This window comes from Suricata suricatta, chromosome 10, assembly GCF_006229205.1.
Source record: "Suricata suricatta isolate VVHF042 chromosome 10, meerkat_22Aug2017_6uvM2_HiC, whole genome shotgun sequence".
Lineage (NCBI taxonomy): Eukaryota > Metazoa > Chordata > Mammalia > Carnivora > Herpestidae > Suricata > Suricata suricatta.
Window position 1 is genome coordinate 131,754,754 of NC_043709.1, and position 26,023 is coordinate 131,780,776.

General features: G+C 43.2%; 2 long non-coding RNA genes across 3 annotated transcripts; both read left to right on the plus strand.

Moving 5' to 3' along the window:
* Positions 1–1,486: 1,486 nt before the first annotated feature.
* Positions 1,487–14,160, plus strand: LOC115304470. 2 transcript variants are annotated; one of them, XR_003914449.1, is made up of 4 exons: positions 1,487–1,542; positions 1,764–1,817; positions 6,122–6,261; positions 13,222–14,160. It is a non-coding gene; the product is annotated as an uncharacterized LOC115304470 (long non-coding RNA). The 2 variants fall into 2 exon arrangements; XR_003914450.1 differs by lacking the exon at positions 13,222–14,160 and adding an exon at positions 12,036–12,120.
* Positions 14,161–14,834: 674 nt separating this feature from the next.
* LOC115304471 lies at positions 14,835–23,336 on the plus strand. The gene is made up of 2 exons (XR_003914453.1): positions 14,835–14,956; positions 22,956–23,336. It is a non-coding gene; the product is annotated as an uncharacterized LOC115304471 (long non-coding RNA).
* Positions 23,337–26,023: the final 2,687 nt, after the last annotated feature.

Here is a 26,023-nt window from a genome sequence, read left to right on the forward strand (position 1 = left end):
TTTCTTTAGGCCCTGCCTCCCTCCTCAAATCCTTGAACATCTCAAATCCTTGCAGTGCAAGATGAAAAACATCCCGATGAACTAATGAATCCAAAGCCCAGGACGGTTATTAAACTTTGGTATGTGTAGATTGCCTTCTACCTTCTCTCTCTTCTGTTTATTCCAAAATAGCACCTCTACCCCTGGAGAGAGGCATATCCGGCCATCCCAATGGAGGACCTCTACTTGAAAATCATGAAAACTCTTTCTTTTCAAATTTTCTATTTCACAGAGCGGCCTTTAAGTTAGATCTCTGAGATGTCATTGTACTTTCAAAATGAAAAGAGGATATATCTAAAACTATAACAAGATTGCATTCTGTCTTCCTAAAATGAGTGGTCCATGAGTCCTATAATAGGCCTCAATAGTTTTTAAAAAATAACTAAACTGATCGGCACTGTTGGAAATACATTTCCAAATATAGATCTCTTAGCAAATGTACCAGGAAAATTATCGTCAGACATAAAGGGTAATCTATGCATACAGCATCTGTGCATAGAGTTAACCCTGAGTAGAATGGAGAAACTCTACAGCAGGGGTGTGGTTTATAAAGCGGAGAGACACGTGTATATACTAGATACTATTTACTGAGTTAAATATGCCCCAGAGGCCTGCCTCAGACACCACATTAATGATTCCTGCATACACAAATTCATTAGTTGTCTAATTAAGTTAAATCATGAATTGAATTTGTTTAATCATTAATTAAGGAACTAAGACTGTGCTAAAACTTGGCACCTCAGGATAAAAGGCACAACAGAGTAGCAATTCCAAATTTCCGCACCAGATACCTCCCAGTGGTTTCCAATCTGCACTCCAATTCCCTGGGCACATGCACACATGCCCATGCCCACACTCGGACACTATTTTCAGACAAATGTTTACCTTTCCATTTCAGACTCCATATTGCTCTCAAAACAGAAGTGAGAGTCATTTGTTTGGAGATCGTATACTTGACTTTTTTGGGCGTTTTACAAATGACATTTTCCTTATTTGGGGCGGGGAGGTTTGCCTAGCTTCACACAAAAAAAATGATGGCATTTTTTTTCGAATCCATGAAGACCCAACAGGCGGTGGGGGGATTAAATTTCCACCCCAAATGGATTCTCAAGAGAACTCGAGTGGGAATCTCAAATCCTTCAAGAATCATTTTAAGAATGCAGATAACAGCACAATTAGAATCAGGAACAGCGCGATTCTCAGGCTTCCGGCTTCTCATAATATTGATAATAAAATGGAGAGCAACCTTAACGCAACGCTTGAAATTGAACTCCCCGTCAGCCGCCGCAGGGACGCGGTGGGTCCACCCGGAGCTCTCGCTCTGTGAGAACGCGAGCCTGCGTCATTTCCGCTGCGAACGGCAGTGACTCCCCGCGCATGCGCACGAGGAGGACTGGTGAGTCTTCCGGCCCCTCCAGATGGTTCGTGCCGTGATAACGCACCTAGGCAACGGATTCTGCTGTCCAGCATCTGTCAGTGAGTGGTCTGTGGCGTCTCTTACAGGTGTTTCCCTAGAACAGGATGCGATTTCTGGTGCACTTGATGTTGTTTTTCATGCCACCAGGAGGGCACGTGGAGGGTTTACCCAGCGCATGGCTCGGGGACTCCAGGCTGCGAATCCCTGCTGTGGCATAATCGTCCGTGTCCCCGTGGAGTGGCTGGGCTAGTTGTCGTAGGGACAGACATAAAAATTATCCACCTGATTTTTCCTCCTGGCGTTTCAGGGTACAGCGCCGTGAAGTGTGGGAAACCCTCACTCCAGTTTGCTCACAACAATGGTAGGTGAGTTTTCTCATCTATTATTCCTGAAGGCTGATTTTCAAAAACCCCGTCTTTCAAAATTTAGCCTGGTGGATTAGCCCAGCCAGAACACAGACATACTTGAATGCTAGGTAACCAGACAGAGCAGCGTGTCTTTATGTCAGATATATGGGGTCACCCAAATTTACTAACGGAGGGGTCAGATCTTTGTGGACTAGAGGGAGAGTAAGGATTTCACATAAGAAGAAATTACAGTAGAACAAGGAGAGAATTGTTCGTTCTCCTAACTTCCTGAATGGAAGTAGGGAGACTACTGGCTCTCTGTAAATTGTCTCTGCAGAATTATGTTGTTGCTTCAAACGATTCAGAAAAATATGGACATTTTTAGTGCTTCAGAATTCATAGATATAGATATATGTAAATATAAATATTTATATAGCTATATATGCAAATGTAAATGTTTACATAGCTAGATATACATATGCACATAAATCCATATCTATTTCAGTGAATATTAGTTGAGTTTATGGCCACTCCCGCATATTCAACATCATTCTACAAACATGTATTTAGCACCTGAAGGTTGTAGGACAGGATGCCACATAAGTAGAAGTTGAATGAAATCATCAAGAGACCATTTTTACTATAGAGAGTAATAGACAAGCCTGCTGGTGACGAAAATACAAAGCCTAAAATCGAATACTTAAAAGAGAAGTACAGAATGCAGGAGCTCACCCTCATAGCTGAAGAAATCAAGAAAGATCCCGAAGACAAGGGCCACTTGGGATGAACGAAGCCGAGGCAGGGAGACCAGATGGGCAAAGGCTCCAAGGCAGGGACTTCCCACCTTTCTTCAGGACGGGAGTGAGCACTGGAGAGAAAACGAGAAAGCACAGAGCTACACCACCAGGAAGGGCTCCCATGCCAGTGCCAGGCTCTGTATTCAACGCGGGGAGTCACTGAGGATTTTTTGAGCAGGTAATGACTTGACTGGAATTTCACCAAAGACAAGTGAATGAGACACCTGCTCGTATGTAGAATGAGCTGAAGTGGGGAGGAGGGCAGGCAAGGGGTGGTGACAGGGGCACACAAGGGCTTAGCTGCTGGACAGATGATACTTATTTGGCAAGGAAGATGCAGACTCAGAACGTCTCCAAGTTTCCCATAGTTTAACAAGAGACCGTTTGAGTATCAGTAAGAATAGAAACTGCAACGGAGTGAAATACACACACACACACACACACACACACACACACACGCACACACGCCACTTATTACCTCTGAGGATATTATTGAACTCATTTTGAAAACTGATAAATAAAGGAAAAGAATCAAATATTTACAGTGCTTTCCTTACACCAACTCTACCTCAGGGTAACCAAAGAAATGATTCGGAAATTTTCCTTGTATCAGCGCCTTCTAACTAATGAAGTAAGAAGGAAAGATAGACCAGAACATCACCACCATTCAACCCCTGATAAAATTATAGCTCCAGGTCTGGGGTTCTGAAGTGTGGTCCTTGGACCAGCAACCTCAGTCCAGGTCCACCCATCACCTGGGAGCTTGTTAAAAAGCTGAGACTGGGCCTAACCCAGACCTACTGGATCAGAAATTCAGGTTGGGACCACCTTAACAATCTGTGTTTTAACAAGCCCAGCAAGTGATTCTGGTGCACTCAAGACTGAGAATGACTGGGGGCGCCTGGGAGGCTCAGTCGGTTAAGTGTCCGATTTCTGCTCAGGTCATGGTCTCGTGGTTTGTGAATTCCAGCCCGGCTTCGGGCTCTGTGCTGACAGCTCAGAGCCTGGAGCCTGCTTCAGATTCTGTGTCTCCCTCTTCCTCCACCCCTCCCCTGCTCACGCTCTGTCTCACTCTCTTAAAAATAATAAGTAAACATTAAAGAAAAAAGACTGAGAGCCACTTACCTAGACAGTGACCATCAATGGCTGTTAATACTACAGAAAGAGATCATGAATCATGAGCCTCCTAATAGGAGTATATAATATGTCACCTATGCCGAGGTTTTTCCAAATAATGCATTTCATGCCTCTGTATCAAACTACCAATTTACAGGAAATGCAGGCAACTGTAGAATATGCTACACAAACTTCGTGGGAATCGTGCTTTTCAGTAAGTGACTTGTAAGGAAAAAGGGAGAGAGAGCAGGGGTCAGAGATAGAGCATTTATAGACTAAAGAAGAATCAATAGATTGGAGTGTGCGAACTTTATTTCAATCAGATTCATGTAAATGTCAACCATAGAAACAAGATTATGAGACAGTTGACACCCAGCAATCATGGGACACTAACTTGAAATATCACTTACTGTTAGTTATTTGTCAGTGATAAGAAATACACGCCGAAGCATTTATGGCTTCAAATTAATCTGATTGGGGTATGTATGCAAATGGAAAGACAGGATGGGCCATGAGCTGATAATTAGGTGCTGGTTGATTGGTACGGGGAGGTTCATGTACAATCGGTCAACTTCTGTAAATGCTTGATATTTTTTTAAAGAGGGGGTGGGAGATGGGCAGAGAGAGAGAGAGAGAGAATCTTAAGAAGGCTCCATGCTCATCATGGAGTCCCATGCGGGACTCTCCCACAAACCTGGGATGGTGACCTGAGATGAAATCAAGAGTGAGACGCTCAAGTAACTGAACCATGCAGGCACCCCGCCATTTTCCAAAAACAATTTTTGTAAAAACAGAAAGATTTCAAAGACATACTCCCTGTACTCCTGGGATATACACAAAATCTTTTTGAGGCTTGCAGCCGGGATGATCATAAAAGCAGGAGAAAGTCCTGGAATCCAGGGGGAAACAAGTCTGTTCCGGAGCATGGTGAATTGAAAACACTGGCAGTGCATTTGTGGGAAGGATTGTAGACAGACATTTGAAAAGATTGGCTTGTGGCTTGTGAGGAAAGTTGGTTGAAGAGAATTACCAGGTTAGATAACACGAATTATAGATAGGAGCCCAGGCATGCTCAGAAAAGCAATTAAATATAAAAATTAACTGCCAGGATCAGCACCATTGTATGCTATTTTCTAAGATAGCCTAGGAAGAGAAGATGTAAAGATGTGTGTTTGGTTCTAGAAGTACCAAATGTCACAGCAAATGGATACTTGACCTTTGTGTAGGTGAGGATGAGCTAGGTCATAGTACATGAAATAACCCCAAATCTCAATGGCAAACCACAGTTGGAAGTATATATCAATAGTTTTTAAAAATTTTCTCCCTCACATACGTGGACAGCACCTGTCAGCAGGGTGCTTTCCCATCGGACTCCTCTGGAAGCAAGAACATCTCTGGAACAGATGTTTTGAGGGGAAGGGAATGTGGGGGTTCATGCCTTAGACTTTAAATCCTCTCCCCTGTTGGCACCACACGTCATCACACACACATCTCGATGAACAAAGCAGGAGACAAAGCAGGTGCCATACGCTCTCATCCCTGAGCCATATATGAATTCAAAGGGAGCAGGGTGTGCAATCTTCCCAAACGCCTGGCAGAAGAAATGGAACAGCTATGCGCAGCTGTTACAGACTGAATCGGGCTCCCCTCAAATTCATTTACTGAAGCTCTAATCCTCCATTTGATTGTTTTTGCAAACAAGACCTTCCAAGGATGTAATGAATGATACAGGAGGTGACAAGAGTGGGGTCCTGATGGAATAGGACTGGAGTCCTTGCAAGAAGAGGGAGAGACAGAAGCATGTGTGCTCACACGGAAAAGGAAGGTCATGCAAATAGAAGGGAGAAGGTGACCATCTGCAACTCAGGAAGAGAAATCTCACCCAATATCAACCCGACCAGCACCTTGATCTTGGACTTCCAGCCTCTAGAACTGTTGGAAAAGAAATTGTTGTGTAAGCCCCCTTTCCATCAGCTGAGGTCCACACGCCCCAAGTGGCTCCCCGAGGCACAGAGGCTGTTTCTGCATGAGAAGCTCGCTTGTGCTATATGTCTTTATGAGGTTCCAATGGCATTTCTCGGAGGCTCAGGTCGTCTATCAAATTAAATGAACCTGGTAAAAACAAATAAAAATCAGACACAAGTAAATGCTTCATTAGGGACTCTCCCTGTCTATGCCAAAAAGTGTTTTCTAAGTGTTGTTTAACTACATTTCAGGTGAGGATAAATAATCTCGGCTCCAGCTTTCATCCCAACTTGTTTAAAAAATAAAAATGCTGTAAAGTAAACCTGTTTTACTTCTCTCCACATAGTATGGAAATGATTTGATACAGCGACTGAAGCCTGCCTCCGGGCTGATTACCGTGGTGAGAAATCCACGGTGTTGATCTTGTGCCTGTTTTTCAGGGTGCTCACAGCCCTTCCAACGCATCGTCCCGTGCCTTGAGAAGGTCTGTCATGAAGAGGTAATGCTCTTACGCAATCAGCCCAGAGACGGGGAGCCTCCGTGAGAGACTAAGGATTTGTGACACCGTTCCTCATCTGTGGTAAGGCATTTCTGTCCTCTCCCTTTATTCCAACTTTCTACAAGTGCTTAGTGTCTTGGGCGTAATAGTCTCTCTTACCCCCACCTTTTGCTCTTCCCACAGGCTGGGGTTTCTGTAGACTCTTCCTTTGGCTCGTCCTTGACCCTGCTTCTGATTTCCTACTCCTGGGGGGTTATCTTTTTATGCTCGTCCACAGTTTCTTTTATAGTCATCACAGTGTGCTTGTTTTGTGTATCAAAGTTACCCTTTCACTGGGGTGCATTCTTCAGGGGGCTGCACTCCTCAGGCAGGCCTGGTCTGAAAAGGGCTGCTGTCACTTCGGACAGGCAGGAAGCGTCACTAGTAGCTGAGGTATGCTTTGTCACCACCCAGCCTGTGCTGGGATAGGGCTTCCCCCCACACGCACCTGACCAGCATCCTGACAAGCTGAAGCAGAGTGAACCTTAGACAGCTTGTCCAATGTTCCACCACCAGCCAGCAGGAAGTAATAAAAGCAAATAGTAACTGAGCACTTAGGATGTACCAGACCCAGTTATGAGTATGTCACACATGGTACAGGGTGGGTGAAAAAGAAGGGATATTTCATCCTGATTGTAGCTCAGGCTGCAAGGACTTCGGAGGGAAAAAGGGTCAAGTATCCCCTGTTCCAAAGTGAAGTTGAATCCAGATGATCTATGCAGGACTCTGCAAGGTGGGGTCTGAAACCAGGTTTGGGGATGGTTTGCTCATCCTCTGTCTCCAATAGTGTGTGGGCAGCTGGAGGTCAGAGAGAAGAGTGGAGATAGTCCTTTAAGAAGACTGTTGACATTTCTTCCAGGGTTATTTCTTCCCCCACCTTAGAGGCTTCAAGGGGACACCTTCATTAGTGTCCCCTGGAGTTTAGGAGATGCAGAGGGGTCGCTGATGCCCGCCTGCGGAATGTGAAGATGATGACAGTGTTCAAGGCAGCAAAGGACAGAAGGATGCAGTAAAAGGTCCCTTCACTTCCCTAGTGATGGCACTGGTGTCGGGAAGCCTGAGGGTCCCATGAGCCAGTAGACTCAGTGCCTAGGGACAGTGACACAGCAGGAGATGCCTTGCAGAGACCCAAGAAGAGGGAAAGGTGGAGCACAGTCCCAACTGAACCAGGTTATCCGCAAACCCACAAAAGAGCCCCATGGCACGGTCTGTGGGGACCACGGACAAGACAGAGGGCGTGGATGCTGGACCAAGAAAGCACAGGCCACTTCCTCTTCTCTTCCTCTCCCCTCCCCTGAAGGACCAGGGATGTGTGGGGCCAGGGCAGGAGGGACTAATCAAGTAAAGGGCCTGCACCCTGGTGCCCCCTCAGGCTTCTAGGTAGGAGGAGCGCTGAGGGAAGGAGACACTCCCAACAGAGTAAGAGTTCTGAGTGGGCACTATTATGCTCAACTGGACGTTCTAATTGCTGAAGCTGGAACATTCCTGTGACTTAAATGGACCCGATGGAAATGTAAATTGGGTGCAATCACTATGGAAAACAATGTAGGGTTCCTCAAAAAACTGAAACAGAAGTTCTGTATGACCTGGCAATCCCAATTTGGGTACATGCCCAAAGCAAGTGAACACAGGACCTCAAAGAGACATTGGTCCCCCCCATGGGCACTGCAGCATTTTCACAGTAACCAAAATATGGAAATGATCTAAGTGTCTGTCGGTGGATGGAGGGATAAAGAAAATGTGAGATATATGTAGATACAGGTGTACATTTATCTCTCTGTGTGCAGATATTATCTTTACAATAGCGTATTGTTCAGCCATGAGGAAGAAAAAAATCCTGCCATTTACAACAACATGGGTGGATCTTGAGGGCATTATGCAAACTGCAATAAGCCGGACAGAGACAGATAAATACAGTGTGGTATCACTGGTAGGTGGAATCTAAAAAAAAAACAACAACATAAAATCATAGAGTAGGAAAGTAGTTGCCAAGGGCAGGGGGTGGGGGAGAGTGGGGGAATCTGGTCAAAGCTCTTATGCTGTCTTATACTTTCATCTAGAAGATGAATAGGGTGTGAGCATCCAATGCATAACATAGTGACTGTAGTTGATAATACTGTTTTGTATAGCTTGAATTTGCTAAGAGAAAACTCTCACTAAAAAAAAAACTAAATAAAGAAGTGATGTGTGTCTTATTTAACTAGATAGTTGGGAGTCTTTCATAATGTATATCATCATGATGTACAATTTAAATATCTTACTATTTTATTTGTCAACTATGCCACAATAAAGCTGAAAGAAAGAAAAAGAAAGAAAGAAAGAAAGAAAGGAAGAAAGAAAGAAGAAAGAAAGATAGATCAGGAGGCTATGAGAGCTATCTGGTACAGAACAAGAATTAGCTCAAACTTGGATTTGAAGGTGCTCGCCAATAAGTGGGAAATAAAGCAAAACTTTGACAGCCACACTTAGGGGGTAAAAGGAAAGAGTAAGGGTATTGGAATTAGACTTTGTTTGAAACCCGGATCTCCCCCTGATGAGCTACGTGGCCCTGGGCTGGTTACTTGACATCTCTGGGCTTTGATTTGTGCATCTGTGAAATAGGTATTAAGTTAATTAAACCCCATGATTGTCTCAGGAGAAAAGTATAACAGGTATTGGTATTTTATTGAAAGGGAAGTTGAGGTGCAGAGTTCAGTGTGGTTCACGTCTTCCTGTAGCAAGCATGTAGTGGAGCAGGGATCCAGTTGGACCCTACGGCCTGATCCTTCGCTGCTGCAATATGGCAGCCCATGCACTGGACTGTGGGGCAGGAAAGGAATAAGTGAAAGTCAGGGCACTAAGGCCAAAGCCCTGACTCCACCTTTACCCGTACTAATTAGAAGAGATGGAGCAAAGCCCAAGTGACATTGTCCATAAAATAGGGCCCATAATATCCATCCTGAATACTTCCTTCTTTTTAATTTAAATTTTAACATTTATTTAATTTTGAGAAACAGAGAGAGAGAGAGAGACACACACAGAGCACGAGTCGGGGAGGGGAAGAGAGAGATGGAGATATAGAATCCCAAGCAGGCTCCAGGCTCCAAGCTGTCAGCATAGAGCCTGACACAGGGCTCAAACTCACAAACCATGAGATCATGACCTGAGCTGGAGTCCATGCTTAACCGACTGAGCCATCCAGGCGCCCCCCACCCCCGTCCTGAATACTTCTTCGCACTTTAATACGATTCAAATTAGATAATCTTTATGAAAACAAAGATTGCAAATTGCTTTTTAAAAGTCCACAATTATTATGGAATGAATGTTTGGTCCCACCAAAATTTGTATGTTGAAACCTAATCCCTGATATGATAGTATTCAAAAGTGGGGCCTTTGGAGAATGAGGAGATCATAAGGGTGGACCCTCCTGATGGGATCCCTTGTAAGAAAGGCTTTTCATTCTGTCTCTACTCTGTGAGGACAAAAAGAAGCTGGCCATCTGCAGCCCAGAACGGGGATCTACCACGACCCGACCACACTGGCACCCAGACTTGGACTTCTAGCCTCCAAAACTGGGAGAAATTAATTTCTGCTCACAAATCACCCAGTCTGTGGAACTTTGATATAACAGGCCAGATGGACTAAGACAGCACTTAACTAATACTATTTCTCACAGTGAGCTTTTATCAGAGGAAACACACAATGAAAGAAGAATAACAAAGGAATCTCTAATGGGACTTAAAGTTGTTTTCTGGTTGTTGGGGCCCTGACTCATCATTGAATTTAGTAACAATTTCATCATGTTTAACATTAATAGCACCTGTTGTATTCTAAAAAATCTACAACATTTGAGCCTCGTTTTAAGACGGTAAATCTATGGTAAATCTATCTCATGAGTGGAGGGTCACATCTCAAGCCCAAAAGACTCCAGCTAAAAGGAATTGTTTTTAAAAGACTGGAGTTACTTACATAAATATCTTCATACAGCATTATTTTAAGGAGTTCAAGTTTTAGGCTTGAAGAAATAGGGAGAGCATATGTCTCAAGACCAGATACACTATTTAATCTCTGGCTTTGGAACTCACACACATTTCCAAGTGATGACAGCATCTCCCATAGCCTCTTGGTTCCAGCCTTGAGCATCGTGGGTCTGGAACCTGTATGTGGCCGCTGGCCTTTCTTTTAAAGGAAGGTCTTTCCCCTCCTCCAGAGTCATCCAATAGAAATAGAATGTGAGGCACAAATGCCAGCCACAGAGTTAATTTTAAATTCAAATAGTCGTAGTAAATTAAGCCACACGCATTAAAGCTGCATTTCTGTAAAAAGAAACAGGTGAAATTAATTTTAATGATCTATCTTACGTAATCTAATATATTCAAAGTTTGTCATCTCAACAGGCAATCAACATGAACACTGTTGAGATCTTTTTCATTTTTTTTGCTCAGCCTAAGTCTTCGAAATCTGGTTTGGATTTTACACTGACAGCACATTTCAGTTCAGGCTAGCCACATTTCCAGTGCTCAACGGCCACGTGCGGGTGTGGTCTGGGTCGATGCATTCAGCTGGGCTCTTCCTGGCCCCAAGGGAACCCCCCTCTGGAAAATAGAAGGTCAAGCCTGGAGACAATAGGACCAGCTGTAGAGTTATGGAACCCACCATGGGTATCTTCTTATATTCGACAGCAATGAAGGATAGTAATGCAATGTACAGTTGACCTTGACAATGTGGGTGTTAGGGGTACTAATGCTTCATGCAATCTGTGTATAACTTTTGACTCTCCAAAATCTTCACCACTACAGTAGATTAGAAGCCTTATGGATAACACAGACAGCTGGTCAACACATCATTTGTACATTCTATGTATTTTATGCTGTGTTCTTACAGAAAGCTAGAGAAAGGAAGATGTTATTAAGAAAATCATGACAGAAAATACATTTACACTGCTGTACTGTATGTGTTGAAAAAATTCTGTGTATGTGGACGAACCTGTGTGCTTTCAGGACCAGTTATCTAGTCATCGGAAGCCTTAATGGGGTAGAATTTGTAACTCACATCATCTTTTACTGATCAGAAGAGAGTTGTGTTGACGCATCTGTCTACAACAGAGAGGAGGTCGTGTTCAAGAACATAACCTCCTTAATCCCTCAATTCTCCAACATGGGGACAAGCAACTTTGCAGATTTGCCGCCAATTCAACTTCTCAGGACCAGAATCTTTATTATAAGAAACAGCTTTCCTAATATGTAAAGAACTGGCAAGGGTCAATATTTTGGTTACTTTGTTTGACTGACAGAGGCAATGGAACTATGCTCTCTATATGAAGTGAATTGTCCTTCTACCAAAATACAGAACAGACATCTTTTTATGGAATTTGTTATGTGCTCTACATGTTTTTTTTTTCTTGTTATTGTGCTTAGCAGTTTTTATTATTTTTATTAGGTTTCATTTTGGATTTCTTTTTTTTTTTTTTTTTTTGAGAGACAGAGAGACAGTATGAGCAGGGGAGGGTCAGAGAGAGGGAGATACAGAATCTGAAGCAGGCTCCAGGCTCTGAGCTAACTGTCAGCACACAGCCCAATGCAGGGCTCGAACCCACAAACCATGAGATCATGACCTGAGCTGAAGCAGGACGCTTAACCAGCTGAGCCACCCAGGCGCCCTTCATTTTGGATTTCTATGATGGCTTCTTTATTACCTAAAAATGGGTTTGTCTATCTTTCCTTTAAGGCAGGTTACAGACATCTGAGTGACTTATTTCTCTTGGTAACTATGGGGTGATTATGAAATTTACCCTTTCCATTCAAATTCATTGAAGGCTTTATTCCCCTGTGTAACAGAAATACTCCCTGAAATTATTTTTTGGAGACTCAAAAAGTTTATTTGTGAAGATGCCCAGACATCTCCAGCTCTCTCCAGAAAGTTCCATTTGGGTAATATCTTTTTATAAAATTCATTTTTAAAATTTATGTATTTAAATCCAAGTTAACGTATAGTGTAATAATCACGAGTAGAACTTAGTGATTTAAATATAACACCCAGTGCTCATCTCATCTAGTGCCTGCCTTAATCCTCATCACCCACTGAGCCCATCTCCCAGCCCAGCTCCCCTCCAGTGACCCTCAGTTTGTTCTCTGTGTTCAAGAGTCTCTTGGTTTGCCTCCCGCTGTGTTTTTATCTTATGTTTCCTTCCCTTTTGTTCAACTGTTTTATTTCTTAAATTCCACATATGAGTGAGATCAGATATTTGTCTTTCTCTGACTTATTTTGCTTAGCATAATATACTCTAGTTCCATTCATGTTGTTACATATGGCAAGAATTTGGGGCGCCTGGGTGGCTCAGTCGGTTAAGCGTCCGGCTTCAGCTCAGGTCATGATCTCACGGTTCGTGGGTTCAAGCCCCGCATCAGGCTCTGTGCTGGCAGCTAGCTCAGAGCCTGGAGCCTGCTTCACATTCTGTGTCTCCCTCTCTCTCTGACCCTCCCCTATTCCCACTGTCTCTCTCTGTCTCTCAAAAATAAATAAAGAACATAAAAAAAAATTTTTTTAAACCAAATGGCAAGAATTCATTCTTTTTGATCACTGAGTAATATTCCATTATATATACATATATATAATCTTCTATATTATATTAATATTCCATTATATATAATCTTTATTATATATGTATATGTATATGTATATGTATATGTATATGTATATGTGTGTGTGTGAGTATATATTTTCTTTATCATTCATCAGTCAATGGATATTTGGACCCTTCTAAGATGATTATTTCCCACCAACAACACACCCCAACTTCTATGCCTCCATGCCTACAGAGAGACCAGTCCATAAGTAACCCCAAAACAGGGAATGATCCCTAACCTATTCATATTTCATGTGCATCAAATTATGTGTTTGGGTTTGTTGCTTGTGATATTGCCTAAGATTTACTATGCTGCTTTTATTTCTTTTATTTACTTTTTTTTTCTTTTTTTCCTTTCTTTTCTTTTCTCTTCTTTTCTTTCTTTTTTGTCCCCTCAGGTCATCAATAATATTAAATTATGTTCCTTATGCAGCTACCAAATGAAATTAAATGAATACAAGGTTTTCCAAAAAGAATCAACAGAGTGGATAATCGAACCAAGGATAGTCAAGAACTCACTATATCAAGAACTCCCCTTTTTCATTTATTTGTGAACTATTTACCAAGCACTGCTCTGGTCAAGGCTCTGTGCTCATCTCTGGGACTCCTGTTTCCAGGAGCTCACACTTTGACAGAAGATATAAGTCATGCAGCTAAGTGACAAGCATAGCATAGTAGAGAGTGATAGTTTTGTGAGAGAAACAGAAAAAATCGTCTGCCACACCGGGTCAGAGGGGAGAGAGGCTTCAAAGGAAGTTATGTGTGGCAGCATGGGAAGTGGGTGTGAAGCAGCGGATTGAATTTGGACACTGGGAGGTAAGAAGTAAATAAATGGCAGGCAGGGGAAGTGGGGTTCTGCAGAAAGCCAGCTCCCTGCTCTTGGAAAAACTAAACTGAGTGTTAATTTAGAGTGCTCCTGGTGTGTGCCTAAGACTCTGGGAACTTGAAGGGGAAAAAAAGGCGCACTGCTCACAGAAATGCAAATTTTTACCTATTTCATAATGAGTTAATTATTGAGACCATCCCCCTGATAAATGTCTTTTGTTTATCTAACTCATATGACAATAAAACCAGCACAGTAATTGCCCCTCCCTCCCATAAACTTGTTGGGGCCTTCTTGTTACTTGATTATGCATTTGAGGAGTAAAACACATAATACTACCCTTTAGAAGGAAAACATAATTTCCATTTCAAACATTTGCTTTGTGTTCATGCAGTTGGTGGTACACACACACACATGCACATTCATTAGGATAATTATCTCCAACACAATCTACATTTCTACAGAATGTGTTTCAGAAGGGGGAAAAAAGGTCCTAATAAATATATATGCTTGAGCTGGTATAATGTCTGAAAAATTATTTCTTTGATGCTTTAAATGCAAAAGAGTTGGCTTTTGTAACCAATGCCTTTAATTAATCAGTAACAGATCAACAAGTTAGCGTATACAAAGGTGGGTCAGGGGGGAAAAAAAAGAAAATACAGCAGTATCTAATGAAATAGTAATGAAGGGGATCAGAACATTTCATCTCTAAGTATGCCGTTTTGGTATAAGAATTATTTTGAGCTGAAGGCAACTGAGGAATAGCAGATGCAAGAGGAACACGCTGCCCTCCTCCTTTCTGCCCAAAAGCAGGGCGTACATTTCCATTTGTAAGTGTCTCCCTCTCCTATACCAGTAGGAAGAGCATGACTCTTCATTGCCACCAAGGACTCTTACACTGCGGACACATCAACCTCAGTCTGCAAAACCAGCATTACTAAATAGCTGTTTGTCTTCGATTTCTTTCCCCATGTTTTTACTGCCCCTAGAAGCCCAACTCCTTTTTCCTTTGTCTAGGCACTTCTCCACAATTTATCACCCTTCCTTAAAATGGCACATGGAAACTCTCAAGCCAAACTGCTGCTTCTGGTTTTCACATCTTTTCTGTGAAGCTTCCGTGTGGAAACAAAATACTTTTTCCTCCTCTTACTCTGTCTTGTGTCCATCTAGTTTACAGGCTCCAGTTATGGAACCTAAAAGGTTAAAGGGAAATTTTTTCCACCCCTACACTGGCGACATCATCAGAACTCAGTAAATGCTTGTTGAAAGACACTGACCAGCAGCGTTAAGATACCCTCTCATAAGCCCAGGTAATTATTGGATCTGGGGTGGGGGGTGAAGAGGGGTGGTACCTTTCCCTAATGAAGCAGCTGAGCCTGGGAGGTGTATTTGTGACACAGGGCTCAAGCGCACAACCTAGAGGGATGTCCCCAAAACAAGTCTTCTGACAGAATTGCTGCAATCATTCTGCTGCTTCCTGATGCTGCTCAACTCACACAACCAGAGAACAATTTAACCTTGGTTGTTTCCCTTTTCACATGCATGTTCTGTCTGATTAGCAGGGGATAGGAAGGGTCGGGGGTATGCCAAGCTAGTAGATAATACACCTCACCCTACTGGGCCTTTAGAGCTGAAGGACTTCCTATCAACACTGAAGCACGTCCTACCATCGGCAGGCTTGAAGATGCAGGCAAAAAATGATATGTTTTTTAGGTTTTGTTTCCCAGGCAACTGCTCTCAATTTGCGACTGAATTCGAACAAGAGAATCCCCCAGGGACAATTCTCTCCTCTACTTCCTCTTGTCTTCTTTACTGCGAGCAAGCTGTAAACTCTGAGGACCCAGGATGCTACCCTCCTTTGGAGAATAAAAGGAAATACCAGGGACAGTTCAGAAATGATGCTAAACTCACAAGAATAAAATACCTGCTGTCTGGCAGTGCCTTCTAGAAACAGTCATATCCACAGGGAAGAGACACACGTTGCCCAACATATTGATAGTCCAGAGACAACTGTCATTTGTCATAACCTTTAAAGAGCAGCTGATCTCGGTTGATAATGGGGCAGGAAAGCTGGCCTTTTTAGACCCATAAAGTCAAGTCTTGGTATCTGAATGACAACTAAGTTGTCCCCAAGGATTTAACCCAACATAAGCCACGGGTGTCCACTGTTAAAACCTCCTGGGATTTGCATGCTGGAGAGCCTTGGCAGGCAACACCGACTTGGAGATTTTCCAATAGTTTCAGGACCTATTACATTTATGTAATACATGCATATTAGCTATGAAGCTGAGAACGTACTGTGGTACTCCTCCCTAAAGAACATGCTTCTTTAATACTTTAATACTTTCTGTTTAACTTTATTTTTATTTGTTTTGAGAGAGAGAGAGAGAGAGCAAGTGGGGTAGGGACAAAGAGAGGGAGACAGAATCCCAAGCAGGACCTGTGCTGATGCACGATCAAATGCAGGAACCACCATGAGATCATGACTTGAGCCAAAATCAAGAGTCAAACACTTAACCGATTGAGTCACCACGTGCTCCTGGAAGAGCATGGCTTTTACCAGAATCTTCCTCAGATCTCTGAAGCAAGGCTGAGTTTGGAGAGGAGACATGGGTGGGGGGGAAACATTTTAAATGTTGTTATTTCAAGATCTTTCTTAGCATGCTCATGGCATCTGATATATATCACAAGGAACATATGCCCAATGTGACATTTGGATACAAAAGGAGCTGCTGAATTGCTAGGCATTAGACATATTCTAGGTAGTAAAATGTACAAATATGTTTTTTGAAAGAAAGATCAAATTGAATATACTTTTTACTAAATTTTCACTATCGCCTCATCTATCTATCACCACTTCTATCAAGTGTATTTCTGAAAAACTTTTCTAAAAATTTCTAGTTTTGAAATTCCTTTCCATGAGGCAGTTTCTATCAGAAGAGAGGTATAGAGACATAAGTTCTAGATTGTTCCAGAAAAGTATTTATAATTTTTTTTCTGAATTTCAACATTTCCTGCTCTGTTATCCTGGTAAATCAAACTACATATTGCTGCCCTATATTTACTACTGAACTAAAAAAATATGAGTGTAATCAAATGAGTCGTATTTTAGTCATTATTTTTGGGTTCTGTTGTCTTCTGAGGACCTGCTCCATTACAATGACAGAACCAGCTATGAAACTTTTCACTCAACGTAATTTTTTTTGTAGTTCAAGCTGTTGTCCCCAAAGTCACCTAGAAGAAATTTTAGATGACCCCTCCCCCACAGCCTCATTCCCATTTCTAACACTCCACACAGGTGCACATTCAGGAATTGCAAACCCATGCGAATTGGCCGAGGCATGGTCTGGATGTGTGGGTTGGGGAGAAAGGGGCTGGTGTCTTCCGTTTTCCAAATTCGGAACTGTCCTTGCTCCTTTACCTTGCATCTTTTGGCCTGACTATATAAATAATAAAATAGTGTGAATACCAGGCCCTCAGTAGGATTTAATGTTCACAGAACGTCAGATCTGTGTGGGAAGGAGGTTTTGGGGGGAAGGTGGCAGTACAAGGGACACCCTGAAGAGTAGGAGGCAAGACCAGCATGGCCACTCAGCACAGTGGGGATGACATCTCCATTATTCTAACAGGAGACAAAACAGATTCTCCAATTAGGATGCTCTAATTTGATTCTGTAAGAATTATTGTTCTCTTTATTTTTATTTAAAAATTTTAATGTTTATTTCTTTATTTTTGAGAGAGAGGAAGACAGCACGAGTGAGTAGGGGAGGGACAGTGAGAGAGAGGGAGAGAGAGAGAGACAGAGAATCCCAAGCAGGCTCCATGTTGTCAGCACAGAGTCTGACGCAGGGATTGAACTCATGAACATGGATATCATGACCTGAGGAGAAGTCCAGAGTTGGATGCTCAACTGACTGAGCCACCCAGGAGCCCCAAATTAATATATTTTCTTAAAGCCACGAATGTCAGTACTTTCATGGTGTTTATTCTATCCTAGGCACCACTAATTTCACAAAGTCTTCATCATAGCAGGCTAGGAGGGAAAACAACAAAGAATAAAAAGGAAAAGAAATAGGATAAAAATATAAGCCACAAATCAGGGGTGCCCGAGTGGCTCAGTCTGTTAAGCATCTGACTTCGACTCAGGTCATGATCTCACTGCTCCTGGGTTTGAGCCCCATGTCAGGCTCTGTGCTGACAGCTCAGAGCTTGGAGCCTATTTCAGATTCTGTGTCTTTCTCTCTCTCTACCCCTCCCTGGCTCACGTCCTGTCCCCCTTTCTTTCTCTCAAAAATAAATAGACGTTAAAAAAATTTCTTTAAACCACAGATGAATCAAAGAGAAAGAAACATAAAGTTAAGAAAGAGAGTCAATATAAAGTTGCTTCAGAAATCTGCCAGACCATGATCCCTTGTCCTTACAGGACAAAGTTAAAGGAACACAAGGCTGAGGAGGAAGAGGAGGAGGAGGAGGAGGAGGAGGAGGAGGAGGAGGAAGAGGAGGGTACACATCAGAAATGCCAACAATTAAAAACTACATGATTTCATGTCCTCTGACAGTCCGCCCCGGCGTTTTGCTGGAACTCTCCAGGCCCAGCAAATTATTTGTGAGTGATTCTGGAATTGTATGTTGCACTGTAAGGACCTCAGAATTTTCTATCTGGTAGGGATCTTGGAAAGGATTTAGTTTAAACCCCTCACGATGCAGAGAAGGAAAACTAAGAAACGTCTTCCCAGACCTGGAAATCTGTTGCCTTGATTCCAGTTCTAGGGTAACAGATGATGTGGTCATGGGCGTGAGGCCCATGGTGAGGGCAGAGCAGGGGACTGGGGTGGACTGCGTGCAGAGCCCCTCTCTGTGACATCAGCCTCAAGTTGGAAATCACGCCTGTGGCAGGAGCCATCTTTCGGAAATTCATTGTCACACGGGACAACAGCACCAGGTTCTAGAGCATTCTGTCTCCTAAAATCTTCAGTCACCCCTTTACGGAGCGAACTAATCTAACATGCTTTTCATATTATTTGAATCTGGATTCAAAAAGATTTCAGGGTTTTTATTTATCAAGAAACTATTTTAAGAGTGGATCCAAATTTTTTTTTCCTATAAATCTCTCTGAGCTGTTTTTGAGGCCATTCGCCAGTTTTCAAAGAATTTTCCTGTTTAGCGAAGGGAAGGTTTGAAATATTTTCAAAACTGCAGAGTTAAAAATTTTTCAAAAACATGTTTCCTTTGAAAGCTCTTTGCGTTAGACCGTGGATTTCCCATATACTTATGTATTTTATAGCAGACTTTATCACACGCGCTCGGCTGAAGTGTGTAATGAGGCCATTACACTTCCCAAACTAAAGATTCTTCCAATACACACACACACACAAAAAAAACACATATTCAAAAAAGAAAGTTCAAGAAAATGCAAATATAAAAATCAGAAAGTATATAACTCATCACTTAATCATTGTCAACATCTAGTTATAGTTTCTTTTATAGTAAATCTGCGACATGTGTATTTTTGTTGTCTACAACTGTCATGAAGTTGATTTTTAGATGAAACTAGAAGACAGGATGTCCATGGGTGTGAGGTACTTGAATTCTCTGGAACAGCATCTCAGTTTCTCCTGCTTCAGAGAGCCGTTCATGTGGGTTTACTTCATACCTGCGGTGTTTTACCACTGTCTGTCTCCCACGCCCTGCAGCAAACTTCTAAAATGTGTTTCTGTCCATAAAATCTCTGCCTTTTATTTTGTCTCTTCTTTTCTTTCATATTAAGTCTTAAATCACTGGAGTGTTGAACTACCAAAGGATCACTTCAGAGACCCGACCTTCCCTCAGAGGAAACCCATAGCTGTCTAGCAGGGAAGGAGTGGGTTTGAAGGCAAATGAGAATCAGAATGGAGAAAGGCCACAGCAAACAAAGAAGCGTGAATCCATTCCCTGGAAATGTTCTCAGCCAGAACGGTAACTGTGTATGAAGGATGTTACCTATTTAATGTGACAATTTAAGGTGCATTTTTAGCCCGCAGAAAGGATTAACTTTACAAAGCAGGTCAATCCCAGTGGGTGTTCAGACCTGGACACCTTCCTTCAGAAGAGTCTGTGTTACCCGGAAGACAGCATGTGGCCAAGACGATCGAGCAAAGGTGGATAAATGAGTGAAGGTGTTTGATCTGGAAATAGAGGAACTTTAAGGAGCTGTACCAGCAGACATCAGCCCGTGAAAGACAGGTGTGCTAAAGGACCATTAGACTTTTTCTGTGAGGCTCCAGAATTTGGCATGTGGATTCATCCAAGGCTAGAAATCAGCTCTCTGAAATTAATTTGTTTCTAAATATTGAGATTTTCCCAAATGTAATGGTATGTCTTGCCCATGCTTCCATCCTGGAAAGTTTCATAGGCAGTTGCTAAGCAACCATGTAACCAGAATGTTCTAAAGAGGATTTCTACTCTAGGTTGTACATTCTCGGGGGTTGTACTGCTGTCTCTCTAACATGCCTTCAACTCCCAGACTCACGGACATGTGATACTGCTGGAAGAATCTCTCTATCGGGAAGGACCCTGATTCCTACCATCCTCTAAATCTTTAGTTGTTTGATCGTTGGCTCAGGAATCATATCCCAGAGTCTCAGCCTTTTTTTTTAAAGTCACATAAACACACTTCTTAATTAATTAAACAGATCTACACAGAATAATCCATTTTCTTGGTAAGAATCAGTCCACAGGGCAATGAATAGAATGCCCACAGAGCCCCTCTATGAAAAATTATAAAGCATATTGCTGCCATTTTGTGCTAATAAGCATCACAAAGCAGCGAGATTTTCTAATTTCCTAGTTCTTATTTCTCGTGACAACATCTGTTGACCTAAAACTGGCATCTAGCGCTGCACATATGTGCGGAAATTGCAAAGGTAGATGAGCAGAAAAGGAGGTGGGTGCTGTTGGGGAATAAGGAATAAGAAGGAAGGCAGGATTTTTGCTGTACCTTTGGGTTTTTGCTTTTGGGGGTTTGTTTTTTTGGGATTTTTTTGCTTTTATTTTTAGAAAATCACATTTTAAAGCCAGAAACAAAATATCCATGAGAAGATAAAAGTGACACGGAGTGGGTATGGGCAGATGGAGGCTTTTTGTAAGGACTTACCAAGTGCCTGCTGGGTTAATGAAGCTGTGTTCTGAAGGTCATGGCTGTCCCATGCCAATGACCATTTAATTGCTTTATTATATTTCCCTCCCAAACCTCAGTAGTATTTCCTGCTAAACGTTTACAGTGTTTGCTTGTTTTGTTTCGTGTCACACCAACTTCGAAGGTCAGCAACCAATCCTGCCATCCTCCTAATTCTATGCTGCGTTTCTGTCTGCAACACGAAACCGTTCCTGACTGACCCCAGGCATCTAAACTAAGATCATCATGGGGCACCTGGGGGGCTCAGTCGGTTAAGTGTCCGACCTCGCCCAGGCCATGGCCTCAGACTTGTGGGTTCAAACCCTGGGTCAGGCTCTGTGCTGCCAGTGCAGAGCTTGGAGCCGGCTTCAGATTCTGTGTTTCCCTCTCTCTCTGCCCACCCCCTACTCTCTCTCTCTCTGTCTCTCAAAAATGAACATTAAAAAAAAATTTAAACTAAGATCATCGTGAGTTTTGACAGCATTCACAGAAGAGGACGGAGTTTTAAGTGCATCTATTCTCTCCAAGTGCCTGATGCATTTGCAACAAACCTTCCCATGATGCAGGGTCAGGCATGAGGCCATTTGCGATTTGACCCAGTGGTCGCCCTGGGCCTCACGTTCCATTTTGCCTCCATAGAGCTTATGTTGACTAAGCAAAGTGAAAGTGAAGACAAAAATCCACCATTTTTTTCTTTCAGAAATGTGTTTTTGTTTCTACTGACATGATATTTAGAGAACAGATTGAATAAAAAAGAATTGTGTTCACTAAAAGAGAGAGCTACGGCGCATTGTTACAGATAGTTTTTATTGAACCACTAGTTGCTAAAACTAATGATTACCTCTGGCCTCAGTTGGAAATAACCTACCATCCAATTATAGTTTCCAGAATAGTTCCCGTCTCCTCTTTAGAGCAGGAGACAGCAGCAGTAGAAGGTAATCAGCTAGAACTGCAGGGACAGTGTATTTTCTACACTGGGTGACAATGTTGAGTTCGACTGAATGAAGGAAATGTGACTTTATTTTCTCCCCTTGATGGAAATGTTGACTGCTAATGGTTTTGTGTATTTGAAGTGTTCTGATATTGTATAAAACCCCTCCTACCACGGGGAGGGAGACTGAATAATGGCAGAGTGAAAACCAAGATAATTGATGGTGGGAACCCAAGCCAGCGAGGGGCTCAATTGTTTTTCAGACTCCGACAGTCAATCGTGTTTGCTCTGCCAATGAACTGGGGACTAGATGGGAACACAGATTAGAAAATAGGAGCATATGGGGTGGTCCAATGAAAAGCAAGTTATTTTTAAAAGATCAAAAATATACTGTAAGTTTTAGCAGAAAGCTGATATAAGGCAAAAAGGCTCCCAGTATAACAATGAAATGACAGCAACCATTGTTGTCATGTGGTTACATCCAGAAAGGCATTCTGTTTTCATTCACTTAATAGATGTTTTTTGCATGCGTTCCCTATCATCAGGGATATGGACTCAGGGGGCTCAAAATCCAGGGGATGGTGGGGGCAGGGAGGGAGAGACTGGAAAATAGCTGAAGGGGAAGAATTTCTAGGGCTGGTAAAACCAGTCCTACGTGCTAGTTAATAGACCTCCTGAAGCCTTGAGGGGGGAAGGGAAAAGGAAAAACAAAACAAACCAACCAAAAGGGAGAGTGTTTGATTTCTAGAGGCTGAAGCCAAAGACCTTTGGATTTGGTCTAAGATGCCCTGAAGTCCAGAGGAGAGGCAAGGCAATGCCTTTCTCCTGTGGACAGCAGCCCTGAAGTCCAGGGACCTGCGTCTGGAAGGGGGTCGAGATGCCCACCAGATGTGGCATCGTATCATCGCCTTTTTAGGTATCCCAGGAGTTGAGTTTCACATGTGTTTCTACAAAACCGACTGGACCGTGTTTGAATCCCCCTACGCTGACACCCTGCTCTGTATTTCCTCTTTCCTGCCAGTGCGTCCATATTAGCCATTCCTTAAAATAGTGGAGAGAGGTAAGAGCTTCCGTATTTTATAAATGGGCAGAATGGACGCCGGAAGCTGGGTGCTCTCCCTCTGAGAGTGGCCCAGGGCTCTGAAGGTCTGGATCCTCAAAGTCTTCCTTCCAGGGTCCACGTATCTCCAAGGAAATGACTAATTCCTCTGTATCTCACTTCCAGAGAAAAGATCAAAACGGACAGAAAAATTTCCAACTCCATAGATATCACTGTGCATGAGCAAACTGCGGTTTATAAGTCACATGACGGAGGTCAGAATTTTCCTCGACAGAGAGGACCTCAGTCGCCTACGAAACCACCACCGGCGAGCACCTGACAGGCCGTGGGTCGTGTCTGCTGCACTTCAAACTGTTGTCGCCACTCAGGGCCCTTCATAAATGAGCAGATCTGCAAATGCCAGTCCGTACTGTGAATTACCACGTCTTCAACTTCTCCGCCACACACCCCAGCAGTGGCATTTGGAGCTCTGCTTCAGAACCCGTACATTCTGAAACCCGCAAGCTTGAGTTTATGGTCGGATAAATACGCATTCATCAAGCCAAACGAAATGGCCTGCCCTTGCAGCGAGATTCTAGGCCTGGGAACCCCGGCACACCCCGCCCTGACATTTTGAAGGCTGACTTTCTGTTCCTTTTCCCTTTTGACCACGAACGAAAGGAATGGAATTCTTTGTCCTTTCACGAGTAAAAAATAGGATCTTTTTCAATGATCCCACAAGAAAACTAATTAGGCGATCCAATCTTGGGGGAGACAGCACCCACCCTGTCAGAGGGGTCCGCCTCCTTCATGTTTTCCTGGCTGCGTTTCCTCCAGCTTCTCATTGATCTGCCTGAATGTTCTGGGCAAACCTGAACAGCGGCAAGAAGGGGAAGGGAATCTGCATCTTGTTGTTCATACGGTTAGGAACTCACGGACCCCAGAGAACCTCAAAGTGCCTACAGGGCACACCTCCCACCTTGATATTGCAGCCCAGCCTGCGGGCTGCTGCCTCAGTTTCCCTAGCTAGTGGTCGCATGCACACGAAGGGGCAGAGCAGCGCTCCGGTCCCCCCCACCTGGCTGGTTTCAACCTCTTGCCGATGCAGGGGTTATAATCCCAGCACAAGCCTTTCAGCAGACACTGTGTCACCTCAGGGCGCCTTCCGCATTTCTCAGAGACAACGCCTGAACAAAGGGGGCTGGGCAGAATCTTCTAGAACTACAGTGAGTCCAGGTTTCCAGTCCCCGTCCTGTCTGGCCTGTTTCCCTCCCTCCTCATGTGTTTACCCCCAAAGCCGTGTGACTCCCTGTCAAAGCACCCCAAGAACTGGGACCCCTTGTTGTGGGCATCCCAGGGCGCTCTAGTTTCTATGGCCTCTGGGAAAACTTACCCAGGAAGAGTTCGGGAGCGTTGTCGCCACACTGAGAAGACAGCCCCCAAAGCTTCCTTCTGCCCCGTTTGCCCTCTGGATCCAGACTGACTTCCCATCTGTTTGAAGTGCTGATTCTCACTGTCCATCCTGTGATGCATCAGCAGGTGACACAGCACTGCTTTCTAAGGAAGAGGGTAACTGAGATCCATCTCCGTCCCTCTCCCTTTGACCTTTTGTAAACTATATGAGCACAAGGGCGAGTTTGAACTTCTGGGAGGTATGCTGACTTCTACTCTAGACACAGAGAGACTTGGGCAAAGAGTGAAGCGCGGTGGGACACTGCATCCGATGAGGTTCACCCTCCTAGACTTTCCATCAGAGACTGGAATGTAATAACACGGTCTTGGTAGATGGTGCCTTTTCTTGAGGTGTCCCTCCCCATCTCTCCAAATAAGAGGGATTGGCACCATTTTGTTAAAAAAAAAATCTGTTTATTGTGAAATAACTACAAGTTTCCAGGATGTTGCAGAGGCTATAGGGTCCTCTTTACCCGGTCTCCCTCAATGGTGACATCTTGCATAGACATTGTCAACATCCAAAGGAGGAAACTACATTGAAGCCAAGGTGGGTGTGTAGTTCTGAGCTATTTTATCACGTGTAGATTTACATAACCACCACAGCCAAGATACTGAGCTATCCCATTACCACCATGCTCCTCCTTATAACAGAACCCACTCCCCTTTCCCCATAATCGCCAGTTCCGAGAAACCACTAATTTGGTCTCCATCCCTACACTTTTGTCATTTTGAGAGTTATACACATGGAATCATGCAGAATGTGACCTTCAAGATTGGTGTTTTTCATTTGTCACAATGCCCCTGAGTGCCAGCCAAGGTGTTGTGTGCATCAAGGGTTAATTTCCTTGTATCGAGTGGAATCCATGGTATGGATATACCACAGTTTACTCTGCTAGTCACCTATCAAAGGACATTGAGGTCATTTCTAGTTTCTGGCTCATTGAAAAGAAAGGTGCTATAATAACAGGGCTCAGGTTTTCGTATAGATCTAAGTTTTCTCCTCTCTGGGATCAATGTCCAGGTGTGTAATTGTGGGGATTGTGGTAAGTAAGTGTGTGCCTATCTTAAAAAAAGAATCTGTCAGGAACTCCTGGGTGGCTCAGTCAGGTAAACATCAGACTTCCGCTCAGGTCATGATCTCATGGTTCATGGTTTGAGTCCCACACTGAGCTCTCTGCTGTCAGCTCGGAGCCTGGAGCTTGTTTCGGATCCTCTGTCCCCCTCCCCTCTCTCTCTGCACCTCCCCCACTGGTTCTCTCTCTCTCTCTATCTGTCTCAAAAATAAATATGCATTAAAAAAAGAAGAATCTGCCAAACGACTTTCTGAAGTTCAAGTCTTTTGCCAAAGTTGGAAATTTTCAGCCATTATTTCCTCAAATACTTTTTCAGCCCACTCTCTTTCTCTTTTCCTTCTGGGACTCTGATGACATGAGTGTTAGATCTTTTTTATGGTGACACAGTTCCCTCTGCTCTTTTTTTCTTTCTTGAGTCAGTTTGGTCTCTAATTTTTGGACTGAATAATCACAATTGTTCTTCTAGTTCGCCGATTATTTCTCTGTTCTCTGCATTCTACTCTTGAGCCTATGTAGTGAGGTTTTTCGCTTTCATGATTGTGTTTTCTCAGGTCTAAAATTTCCCATTTCTGTTTTGTTGCTGAGACTTTCTCTTCTTTAATTTGTTTCAGGTGTGTTCATAGTTGCTTTTTTGAAACACTTTTATGATTCGCAAGGTGGAGGTGGAGATTTTTCCCTTCTTCTCTTCTAGGCCCTTTGGCTGATCTAATAATTACATTGATAGAAGAC